Source organism: Aquarana catesbeiana, linkage group LG03 (genome assembly GCF_042186555.1).
Source record: "Aquarana catesbeiana isolate 2022-GZ linkage group LG03, ASM4218655v1, whole genome shotgun sequence".
Taxonomy (NCBI): Eukaryota; Metazoa; Chordata; class Amphibia; order Anura; family Ranidae; genus Aquarana; species Aquarana catesbeiana.
The window spans coordinates 247,495,523-247,506,427 of NC_133326.1; the positions used below are offsets into that span (position 1 = coordinate 247,495,523).

The window sequence follows — 10,905 nt, forward strand, 5'->3', positions numbered from 1 at the left end:
TGGACTTTTTATATCACTCATTCATTTGTGCTTGGCATGTTCAGCCCACTGAATCCTATCATATTGCACTGAATGTCTTAAAATATATTCATTTAATGCTGCGATTTTTATCCATGCGATTTCTATCTAGGCATATTCCATTGTATATTTTGTATTTTTATAATAGCTGCTTTAGTGTGTGTTTCTTTAATCCTTTGAGCGCTGAGATCAGTTACACTTGTTGTTACTGATATTTTGTACTACAGTGTTGCATGGCTGAGCAATTGTCATTCAAAGGATGACAACACTGTAAACTGAAAAATGGCATGGACAGAAAGGGGGTTTAACGTTCTGTTCTTTAAGTGGTTCAGTTTTAGGTATGCTGCATGCATGGCACATAACATACAGCGGGGGGGGTCTCAAATTTGTTTGCAAAAGTGGAAATAGACTTTAACCCTTTCACTGCCAGGTCCATATATTGTTCAAGTGATTGGTAATCCGCAATATATTACACTTTAGTTTTTGAGTTTAATATCAGTTTGGGAGCTAAGTGCATTTCTGGAAGATCAATGGGTATTTTTCTGCACTTGCAATTCTTGGGGAAATGTGCATGTACATGTATATGTACTGCGTATGTTTTTTTTTATATACACATACACTTTAATTTAGTAGCCTTTAGATTCAGTAAGCACTGAGTCAATCTGCACATAACAAAAGTTTGTTGTGGAATCATTGGCTTAGAATATAGCTAAAGTAAATTTATTTGCTGAAGAAGAGTCTCTCGAGTCTTCAAGAGCAGACTGGTATCATTTATGTACACATGCAGTTGATTGCACTAAATGTATTAATATACCGTAGAGCTACCGCTGAAGGAGCCACTGGTTAACAAGGGTCCTCAGTTTTTGGCCTCAACCTCCTCAAAAACCTCAGCCCCTCTGACACACCAGGTTGAGAGAAGACAAGCAAACTAAGTAAAATACAGCAAAGTATTCCTGTAACCAAATTTTAAGGCTGTCTTGAAAGCTGACAACAAAGCAATCAATAAGGGTAAACCAGATGTATTATTACACAGGACAGTTGAAAACCAGGAAAGTACAAACAAAGTGTCAGTCGTGGTGATACAGGTCAGCACACAGAATGGTTAACAATTGGAGCTAAATATAAATGGCATAGGACAGCCAGGCCAGCAGGGCCACCCAGAATGCAATAATGAGCAGTAATGAAATGGAATCTAACAATACCAGAGCTATACTGACAATATGTACTAATGGTGGCTATGCTAGGGCTAAACTGACTGGGTAGGCACAGTCAGAATTGAACAGCATAAACAGTGTAGGAGAAAGAGGAAAACTTGTAATATGGATGTCAGGGGCGTTCTCTGATGTTGATGTTCTGCCAGATAACATTGGGGCCCTTTAAATCAGCGTTGGTGCACTTATGATACATATTAAAACCTGAAGGCAGTTGGCTGGCAATAGGTGCAATATCATCAGTGATACATTGTAGACAAGATACAATCATGCAAGAAATGGTGATGATGCGATACAGCCGCAACTCAGAGGTGACAATGGTGTGGCAGAAACTTGGTGGCAATGAAATACAGAATAGAGGTTGATTTAGTGACTGGAAGTCTTGCTCTCAGTGGCTTGACTACTGCTAACAGTACAAAGTGAGTTAACAGCCTTCTCACTGACTCCCGGAGGTAGCGATAAGCTGTTGCAATGGAAGGTGCCCCTTTGATTCTGTATTGGTGTAACTGCAATGTGGTGAACTCTCTGGTCTCTTGACTACAATTTTGTAGGGTCAATTGGGTTAACAATGCGACTGGATCCTCAGCATTCTCACTCTTCACCTCAGGCTTTCTAGGGCTGGCTCCGTCTTCTGCTCCCACAAACCAGTCTGGATCTCTTGCGGAGTAGTGTCCTTTCCCAAGCAAAAGAACATGAGGTCCCCTAAGGCTCCTCTTGCCACTCTCAGTCCATCTGAACTTTCTGTAGTGCAGAAAGTCTGTTTTTTTCTAATTACATGGCCGCTGCTGCTTTGGACTACACCTTCCAGAATTCCAGGTGCCTCACAGAAAAGTCTATGAGTTCACTTTGACTTCGCCTTACCCCTGCTGGCCAGAAGAGGATTGTGCAGCACAACACCAGAAACTCAGAGGAGAAATTGATACAGAGCAGTGTTTTTTCTTTTATCCTGTTGTAGTCCAGTACCTGACTACAATACTTATTGTCAAGTTTTGGAGCTTTACTGTATATCTGAAGAAGAGTTTAAACTGTTCTGGACAATTGCTAATCCTAAAAACAAAGCAACTTGTTCCAAGAGGTTTTATTGTATATGAGGAAGTTTAGCAGTAAGAAAATGGTTCTATAGCTATACATCTATACATGGCAAGCAGCCTACCCCGAGTTATCAAGGAAATAAATGCAGCTTGTGATGGAATATTCAGCTGTTCTGCAAGAGATTAACATGTTAAACAAGGAGGTATGCAATAAAACACCATTTAAGGGTCTAACAAGAAGTAGCAAGGAGACAACTTTTATATGAATACAGAACAAAATAAAAAAAATAGCCATTTTTTTTTTTCTTTTAGAAGTAGAAATTACTTTTCCATGGGCCATATTTTTTATACAGTTTCTTGGATTTATTTTAAAAATCAATTACTGAATGAGATAAATTAAACAGTTAAATACAAAATTGAGGTACGTACATACACATTTACTGTTTTGCCTGCCAAAAAAATTGTAACTTCATGTATTAGTTCTTACGCTACATATACCATATGTATGCTAGTCAGTAGGACTACTCTAATTCCTGATTTACAATTACTGCTTCCTGGGTCAGCTCCCTGCACAAAATTAATGATAATGATGACTTACAGTCTAGTGAGAAGGCTGAAGGTGAAGTGCTGACATAGCAGGCAGCATGGCTAAACCAGGAAAATCAATTGTCTAGGCTACATGCACATGGGCAGTTTGGTTTATCAGTGTCAAACTCTGACATTTTTGGGCACCCAAGGAGGCACAGGTGCAGCACCCAGTAGTGATGCCAACAGACTGAAAAAAAATCTATGACAGGCTGAAATATATCGCGGCTGGATGCGAGCGCTACTCACATTTAGGGCCATATGTATTCAGGGGCATATGCCCTGAATGCAGGAATTCTATACTTCTGTAGCATAAACAGAAAAGTCAGTGCTACTAACCATACATCACATAGACAGTAGAGCTTCCAGGTGCTTGATCCACAGTCGCTGGCTGAGTAGAGTAATGTAGGAAAAATGATCTGCACTCCGGTTGTTGCTCTTAAAATTTCTTAATTTTATTGAATAGCCACAGTGAACAAATGCTGATTAAATCAGTTGACGCGTTTCAGCCTATAAGGCCTTAGTCATAACCCATGATGGTTATGACTAAGCCCTTATAGGCTGAAACTCGTAAATTTTAAGAGCAACAACCGGAGTGCGGATCATTTTCCTACATACTTCTGTAGCACCCTCTAGTGTGCTACTAGTGGTAGTGTAGGTAAAATATAGTTTGGCTCAGGGCTAAGCCAGAGCCATGGAATCTGGGTCAGGGTTCATTAAAATTCAGGGCTGGATGACTCATCCAGGCAGCTCTCTGGTGACTCTCCCTGGTTCTAGAATGTTGGAGAATATTCTAGAAATTAGTAGGCGGAGGCTTGTAGGGTTGTCCTGCATATTTAAGGGAAGTTATCCAGTCCCCAGGTGGTGGGCCTGGCAGGGGACTACGTGAGCCCTTAAATATGATTGATTCATGCCAGCAGGGGAGTCAGATGGAAAATAGAGATGCAGTTCTGAGGAGACGGTCAGTGGCCTTTGAGGGAGCCCTGCCAGGGAGGGGTTTTACCTCGGACCAGGGCTCAGGTGGCAGGCCCGGAAGGATCCTACCACAGGAGAAGTTGGAAAGAGGCTTTCCTGAGAGGCAGCAGGAGCAAGGAAGGACAGTGTGAGCACATCTGCACGGTGCAGGGACTGACAGGGGAAGAGACTGCCACATGTAGCATGTCTCTCTTGAAGACAGCACGGTGCAGGGACTGACAGGGGGAGAGACTATCACATATAACATGTCTCTCTTGAAGACAGCAATGTGCTTAAGTCTTGAGCCTTGCCCTGGGAGAGCTCCGGAGTGTCAGTTGGGTAGACTGGGAAGAAGGTGGGCTGGTGAGGAGGTAGCCAGGTGGGCTAGCATTTCCTGCAGTGGTAGAGCTGGGATCAGTGTCTATAGGAAAGTTGGAGGTGCTCTAGCTCACAACACATGTGCTACTTTTCTCAAGGGACTGAGAGTTCCTAGCCTGTAAGGGGATGTTGCTAAGCTAACAAGAAACTGTGAGTTTCTAAAAAAAAAAAAAAATAAGGGATCAAGCTATTGTGCGGGAGGATCAACAGGAGCTGCAAATAGGGAGGAAGTTGTCCCTGGTTTTGTTACTGTCAAGTTGGGCATCCCATAATTCCCATCCGCATCCAAGTTATTACCCCTCAATAAAACAACAAAAACAAAGCTCAAGTACTGTTTTCTCTGTCTTACAGCAAGTTGAAGATGCTATGTGCTTGGCTGTGCAGCAGTGGGGAACCCTGACATTTGCAACTCCTATGGAGGTAATGCTAAACTTCCCAGAACACATAAGATCCTAAACCCGAGTACTACTCACAATGGTATCCATCTGCTGTTTATTTCAGCCTGTCATACACTTTGATGGAATTCAAGCAGCAGGGCTGGACATTGCACCTACAGTATGCCTCCTCGGCACCTGAAAACATTGGGATTTGGCACTGAAGGTCCAAAACCATCCATATACATAAGGCCTTAAAAAGATGTTGTTGGAATGGGTAGGTGGGTAGGGGAAACTGTCACAGGTATGAAATATAGGTATGAAGTGCACATAAATTGCTTACTCATACCTGCAGCAACCACCTTGTAATCACTGCTGAATCTCAGGATATTCTGACAGACTGTTCCAAAACTTTTGGGTAAGTGTTGAAACTAAGCTCTGCTTCCCACATTACTATTGGCCCATAGCTGTTATGGACAGCCACACTAGCCAATAGAAATGTACAGGTGGTAGGAGGGGCAGGCTTTGGCATCATCAGGAAGTGCCGAAGCTTTGTCTAGTAGAATGGCCCAAGTTTGGCGATGACAAGAAGGTTATGGAGGCTGCTGTAGATGAGTGCCAGCACTTTATACCTGCTACTATTTTTTGGGGGGATGGTGTCACCTCTATAGGAAACTGCTCCTCTGCTACTATTTTTTGGAACACCCTGAAAAAGTCTCTAGTTCAGGATTAATGTTACCTCATTTGCTGAGCAATGTAGAAAATGTGTGTAAGCCACATGTAAATTCTTTGATTGTAAACATACTGTAAATATACTGTATATGTATTTTAAATGTATATTTAACGGTTTGCCCTGAGTTTTCTTTGAAGGCCTGAAATAGATTAGCAATAGACAGAGAGAAATGTGACTAAGGTGGAATGTAATTCGTATCCAGACCCCATAGAGAAACCTGTAAATATGGGATGCAATATGATGGTATCACTATAACTGGGAGGCTTTATGCCAACATAACCAAACGTTTACCTACCTGTTATTGCCATCTGCCCTGACTACAAAATACCAGGGACCATTGCTTTGAGGATGAGGGGTAGCTGTAAAATAGTAAGAATTATGGATTATTAAAGGATTGTAGTCCTGTTTTCCCAAGAAGGAAGTCTTGCACTGTTACTGAATGTAATGAAAATTTAAAAATTGCACATTTATGCTCAAACTGGAATTCCATTGCTATTGGGCAAAACACACAGAATACAGTTGCATTTCACTTTATATAAAGTTATAAATTTGCTACATCAATGAATAATCAAATATTGATATTTAGCTCTTTATAAACACTTGTATCTCGTACTCGTTCTTTAATGCTTTTTGACAGGTTCCCTGTCATCTAAAAAGCAGCTGTCAAAAAAGTGCACGTGGTCAAACTCATCTCTGTATTTTCATCTTCCAGGAACTCTAGTGCGAAGTACCAGACCTCTGACACCAAAATTATTGTTTAGCCTCCCTGTTGCACCAATCTGCTAGCTTTGATAAGCCTGACTCTTTAAATTTGTAAATCTGAAGTATATATTTATTAACATCAACCCCATTAAAAACTGATATTTCAGCTTTTGATAGGCATCTTCGGGTTGACTTACCTGCCAACTTCTTAGGCCCCAATCACACATGAGCAGTTTATATGCATTTAAGGGACTGTGCATTAAAAAAGTCCTGCATGCTGCATCTTTGATGTGCTTTCATGAAAAGATAAATACTACAGTGTTCTACTGTAATGTGCCTAAAACGCAACACACCAAAATGCACCGCACAGATATAAACCTGCCCTATTTCCTTTTAGTAGTTTGTGCCTCCATATCTTCCCATAAGGTGAAGGTGTGCATCTGGATGCCTAATTATTTGTTAACTCTCTTTTTTAAAGAACTCATTGGAAGAACATGACATTTCAAATTACTTTGTGATAACCATGGAAATTGGGCAGAACTGGAAATTCTGAAATATCCTCTTTAAAGTACGTAAGAAGCCAATATGTGATTTAACGTCAGTATCCACCTGTTATTAGTCTTTGCAGTTTAGTGTAGAACATGGACAAAATTCAGATATGAATTACACAACCATAGTAAACAGTTGTGACTAGCGTTCTTGGATGAGGGCCAGTGGCAAAGATTAAATGACCTTCACCCAGACTTGTTTATAATTCCATATATGATAACCTAAACATGCAATAAAACTGTAAAAATGTTCTTACTAGCCAGCTATCATTGTGTGCTGATTTACTATATATTTGCTGTTTATAAATAAAGGGAGTTCAATTTTTTTTTATTATCGTGTACATTTTTATGTGATATTAATACATAGTTTTGCAGGAGTAAGAAACTTGGCAATGATTATGATCACTAGTATTAAAGAGGAACGTTACCCTTATCTTAAAAGTTACAACAAAAGCACCTGTTAGAAATGTTTAGTAATGGCAAACTGATATTTATAGATAAATGTAGGATTTTTCTTCTTTGCATACCATATTTTTTTCTTCTTTGCATACCATATTTTTTCTTTTCCTCTACATTTTTTTCTTCTGAGGGAGAATGAACTGGTGATGTATCCTTCCCATCTCTGAGGCCCTGGTTACACTATCAGTGCCTTACTCAATAATTGTAAGTGTAGCGAGGTTCTAGGGCCCCTGAGGCCTAATGGTGACCTTCAGGATTAGGGACAGCCGACATCCTTCTGTGTAGAGTGGGTTGCAAGGTATGGTGGGTGTGATGCAAGGTGGATTAATGGGAGCCAGACACTTCTTGAATGCAAAAAGATTTATTGTCTCTTGAACAGAACTGTGGGAGATAGGTTGGGGCCAGGACACCCTTAAGTAGTTGCAATGTTAATTGGCAGACTCTGAGACTTCTATAGGCAAACAGCCATGCAGGGAAAGGCATCCAGCAAGACACCACAGCTGCACAAGTAGGATCACTGTCTCCTATGGCAACAGTCTTGTAACAGTTTCTAACACAAGTTGTAACAAACTCCTTTACTTCCTCTACAATCTCCTCTTGTAGATCTTCACTCAACTGAGCTCCCAGTCTCTCTCACTAGACTTGCTGATCCACTGCCACTGGATCTCCTGAGCTCTTCCAATCTTCTCACTCAGTATCTTCCTCAAGCGTCACCCCCGCATCCCTGCTGGGTCCCTAGCTTGGCACTCACAGATACTCCTCAAGCGTCACCCCACTGACCTGCTCGGTCCCTGGCTTGACACACACTACTGCTCTGCAAGCGTCACCTCTGCTGGCTGGGTTCCTGACTTGGTACCTGCTGAAGTTTCCCAATTCTTCACAATCACCGGTTGGTGAGAACACTGCTCTGGTACTTGCTTCAGCTACTCACAGTAGTCTCCGGTAACAAGGTGGATGGTCCCTTAGTGGCGACAGCTTCCCCTCTACCTCCGACCACAACAGGTTCTCCGGCCGGCAGAACCATGAATTTTAGTTGGACTGCAAGCCGCAATCCCAACCCTACACTGCTCTCTTGCTTCTGGATAGGCCCTCAGATAGTCAAGCAGCCAGATGTCCCTGGGATAGGCCTCGGGTCTTTGGCCTAGCAGCCCGGGGCAATACAACACACGTCCACCCAGACAGCCATCCAGGTGGCACAGAACCCCGATCACCTGACTTCACCCAAATAAATTGGCTATCCCAGCAGGTCAAGGGATCCAAGAAAATCTATGCCCATTGGCTGAGGCACCCCTTTCATTCCTAATCTGTCCTTGCAATACCCTTGTCTTATCTAATGCCACCAGATACCCGGCCATTTAGTGACAGAAGAGAGAAGTGCAGCAATTCCAGAATTAGGGTAAAATCAATTGACCTCCTATCAATTGGCCAAGGCAATTATCACTTGGCACATAAATTTACTAGCAACTCTGCCTAAACATCAGGGTGCTACATCAGTAAAAGCAAAAAGTGTTTTACTATCGAATGTACGATGATTTCATATCAGCATGCTGAGCTTCATGATGATGTGATTTTTAGTGAAAGGGGGAAAAAGGTCCAAGGTGTGCTGAGACTGTACTAGGCCCAGCCCTAGACAAGACAAGGCAAAAAGCCTTATTTCCTATCATGTCAGTTCACACGACTTTGCCGTATTGAGCACTAAAAAAAAAGGAATGCACACATAAAAGTTTGGACACACAAAAGTAAGTAACACTGTTCCTGCAAGCACACATGAGCAGCCGGCTCTCTGGTTTGAAAAAGCCCTTCGGATAAATGCAATATGCTAGTCTAGTCCCCCTCCCTGCAGGTGAATAATTACATTGGAATCGTACTTGTGACTACCGCATAAACATTCTGGTGTCAAGCGTGTGCAGCAGATTTGGGAACCCCTGTACTGTCTGGCAGCCGTGCCCAGGTCACAAAACCGAATGCTCAAAAATCTGAATGCTTTAGTAGGTCAAATATTACTTATAAACTTCAATTGTGTATTTACCTAAAGTTTATCTTTAAAACTATAGTGATAAATAAATATGCAAACCAACTAAATAATGTGAAACCAAATACGATAGAGAAGTGCATTGCTTGTAAGAATATGTTCCACAAGATCAAAAGTTGGCAGTATGCTTCTGCATTCTGCCAGGATTGAAACAGCAACTGCATTGGACTTCACCCTTTTTGGTGTTCCATTAGACAGTGCAGCTGTTGTATCAGCCAGTGGGAATGTCAGCTACTGTACAAATGCAAGAGTGAAATGTAGGTCAGAGCTATAACTAGCGGAGTACACTTAACAGAGCACTAGATTTGGAATACATAAATGGTTTTTATGATTTTATACTGAACATATTTTTGGCAATAAAAATACATGTATTAATATTTGCATAAAAAGATTTCAAAAACATAATTTCAGATTGCTGTAATCTTTACATTTTATTGTTAAAATATTGTTTCTCATACTTTTGAGAAGCTTTTTATTGTACACTGTATAGTTTGTGCATCACTTTATTTGATTCTTAGCATTTATTTTGCAAGAGTTTGCTTGGGGGTGGTAATGCTAGAATCTAGAAGAAAAATTAAGTTCTCAATAGGATCTAGTAGCCACTAAGACAAGGGAAAAGTAATGATTTTTCTGTTATATGGAATCTTTGGAAAAAAAAAAGATAAACAATCTGCTATCTCGCTTAGCCTGATTTACTTCCAGGTGATATCCGGACATCCATATACACTATGTACAAAAAACAGATCTCATTCATTCAATGGGGGTGATTTACAAAACCTGGAAAGTGCAAAAGCTGGTGCAGCTCTGCATAGAAACCAGCTTCCAGTTTTTTGTCAAAGCTTAATTGAACAAGCTGAAGTTAGAAGCTGATTGGGTACCATGCAAAGCTGCAGATTTTGCACTCTTCAGTTTTAGTAAATCGACCCCACGGTGTCATGTCAAGTGTGCAGAGAAATAAAATAAAAAAGGTAGCTCTACCTAAAATACTACACTATGCCCCACTATACATAACATACTATACTATGCACTATACTATACAATACATAACATACTATACTTACCTAGGGATCATTTTAGTTCTGCTTGTGTAGCCTGAACCCCATTTTCTATAATGAAAAGCCTGTCAGCAGGTTGGCTACCTGTAGATGGGTTTTCCATTTAGATGAATAGAGATTGGGCTGTATTATGCACTAAGAACAAGATGCAGGCCTTACCAAATTCTGAAGTTGTGTGGATCTGTACAGTCCTTGCATAGTTACATAGTTAGTCAGGCTGAGAAAAGACACAAGTCCATCTTGCGGAGAAGCTGTATTTTAGGTAAGCAACTGTACATAACAAAAAATCCTGTGACATACAAGGAGAAGAACGCTTCCTGTTTTTTTGTCAGCAGCACTGAAAGATTTTTTGCACCTATCTAATTTTACACCCTCATGTGCACGATCCATCTCCTTTCCTGCTCTCTCTCTCTCTAATTTATACAACCGCACCTCTTGTCTCCTGACAGCAGCGCTTGACGTTTTACTCCCTCAGGCATCATGCATTACCAGTCTCTCTGCTCTCTTCACAGTGGGTAACTCACCTCCAACCCCACATATGTACTCCTTGCAATGTTAAATTCACCTCCTATGTGGTTGCTTCTGTCTTCATTCATTGTCCCCAAAATACACAGACTCTAGAGTAAATTTATGTCTATTGCATACATAGAACACACAGATTGATTACACATAGTCAAAGCAAAGACATTGCACAGCACAGACACTGCCCATATAGGCAAAGCAAGTAGGCAAAGCATATGCAGTCAGAGCATTACAGACAGACCACACACACATCATAAACAGTCAAAGCATGCACAGTGAGATCACATACAGTCAAAGAACACA

At 41.1% G+C, this 10,905-nt stretch overlaps 1 long non-coding RNA gene across 1 annotated transcript; it reads right to left on the reverse strand.

The window, feature by feature from the left end:
- Window positions 1-397: 397 nt before the first annotated feature.
- LOC141134511 (uncharacterized) lies at window positions 398-10,602 on the reverse strand. The gene is made up of 3 exons (XR_012243181.1): window positions 10,240-10,602; window positions 5,580-5,643; window positions 398-2,433 (listed from the first exon to the last, which is right to left on the reverse strand). It is a non-coding gene; the product is annotated as an uncharacterized lncRNA (long non-coding RNA).
- Window positions 10,603-10,905: the final 303 nt, after the last annotated feature.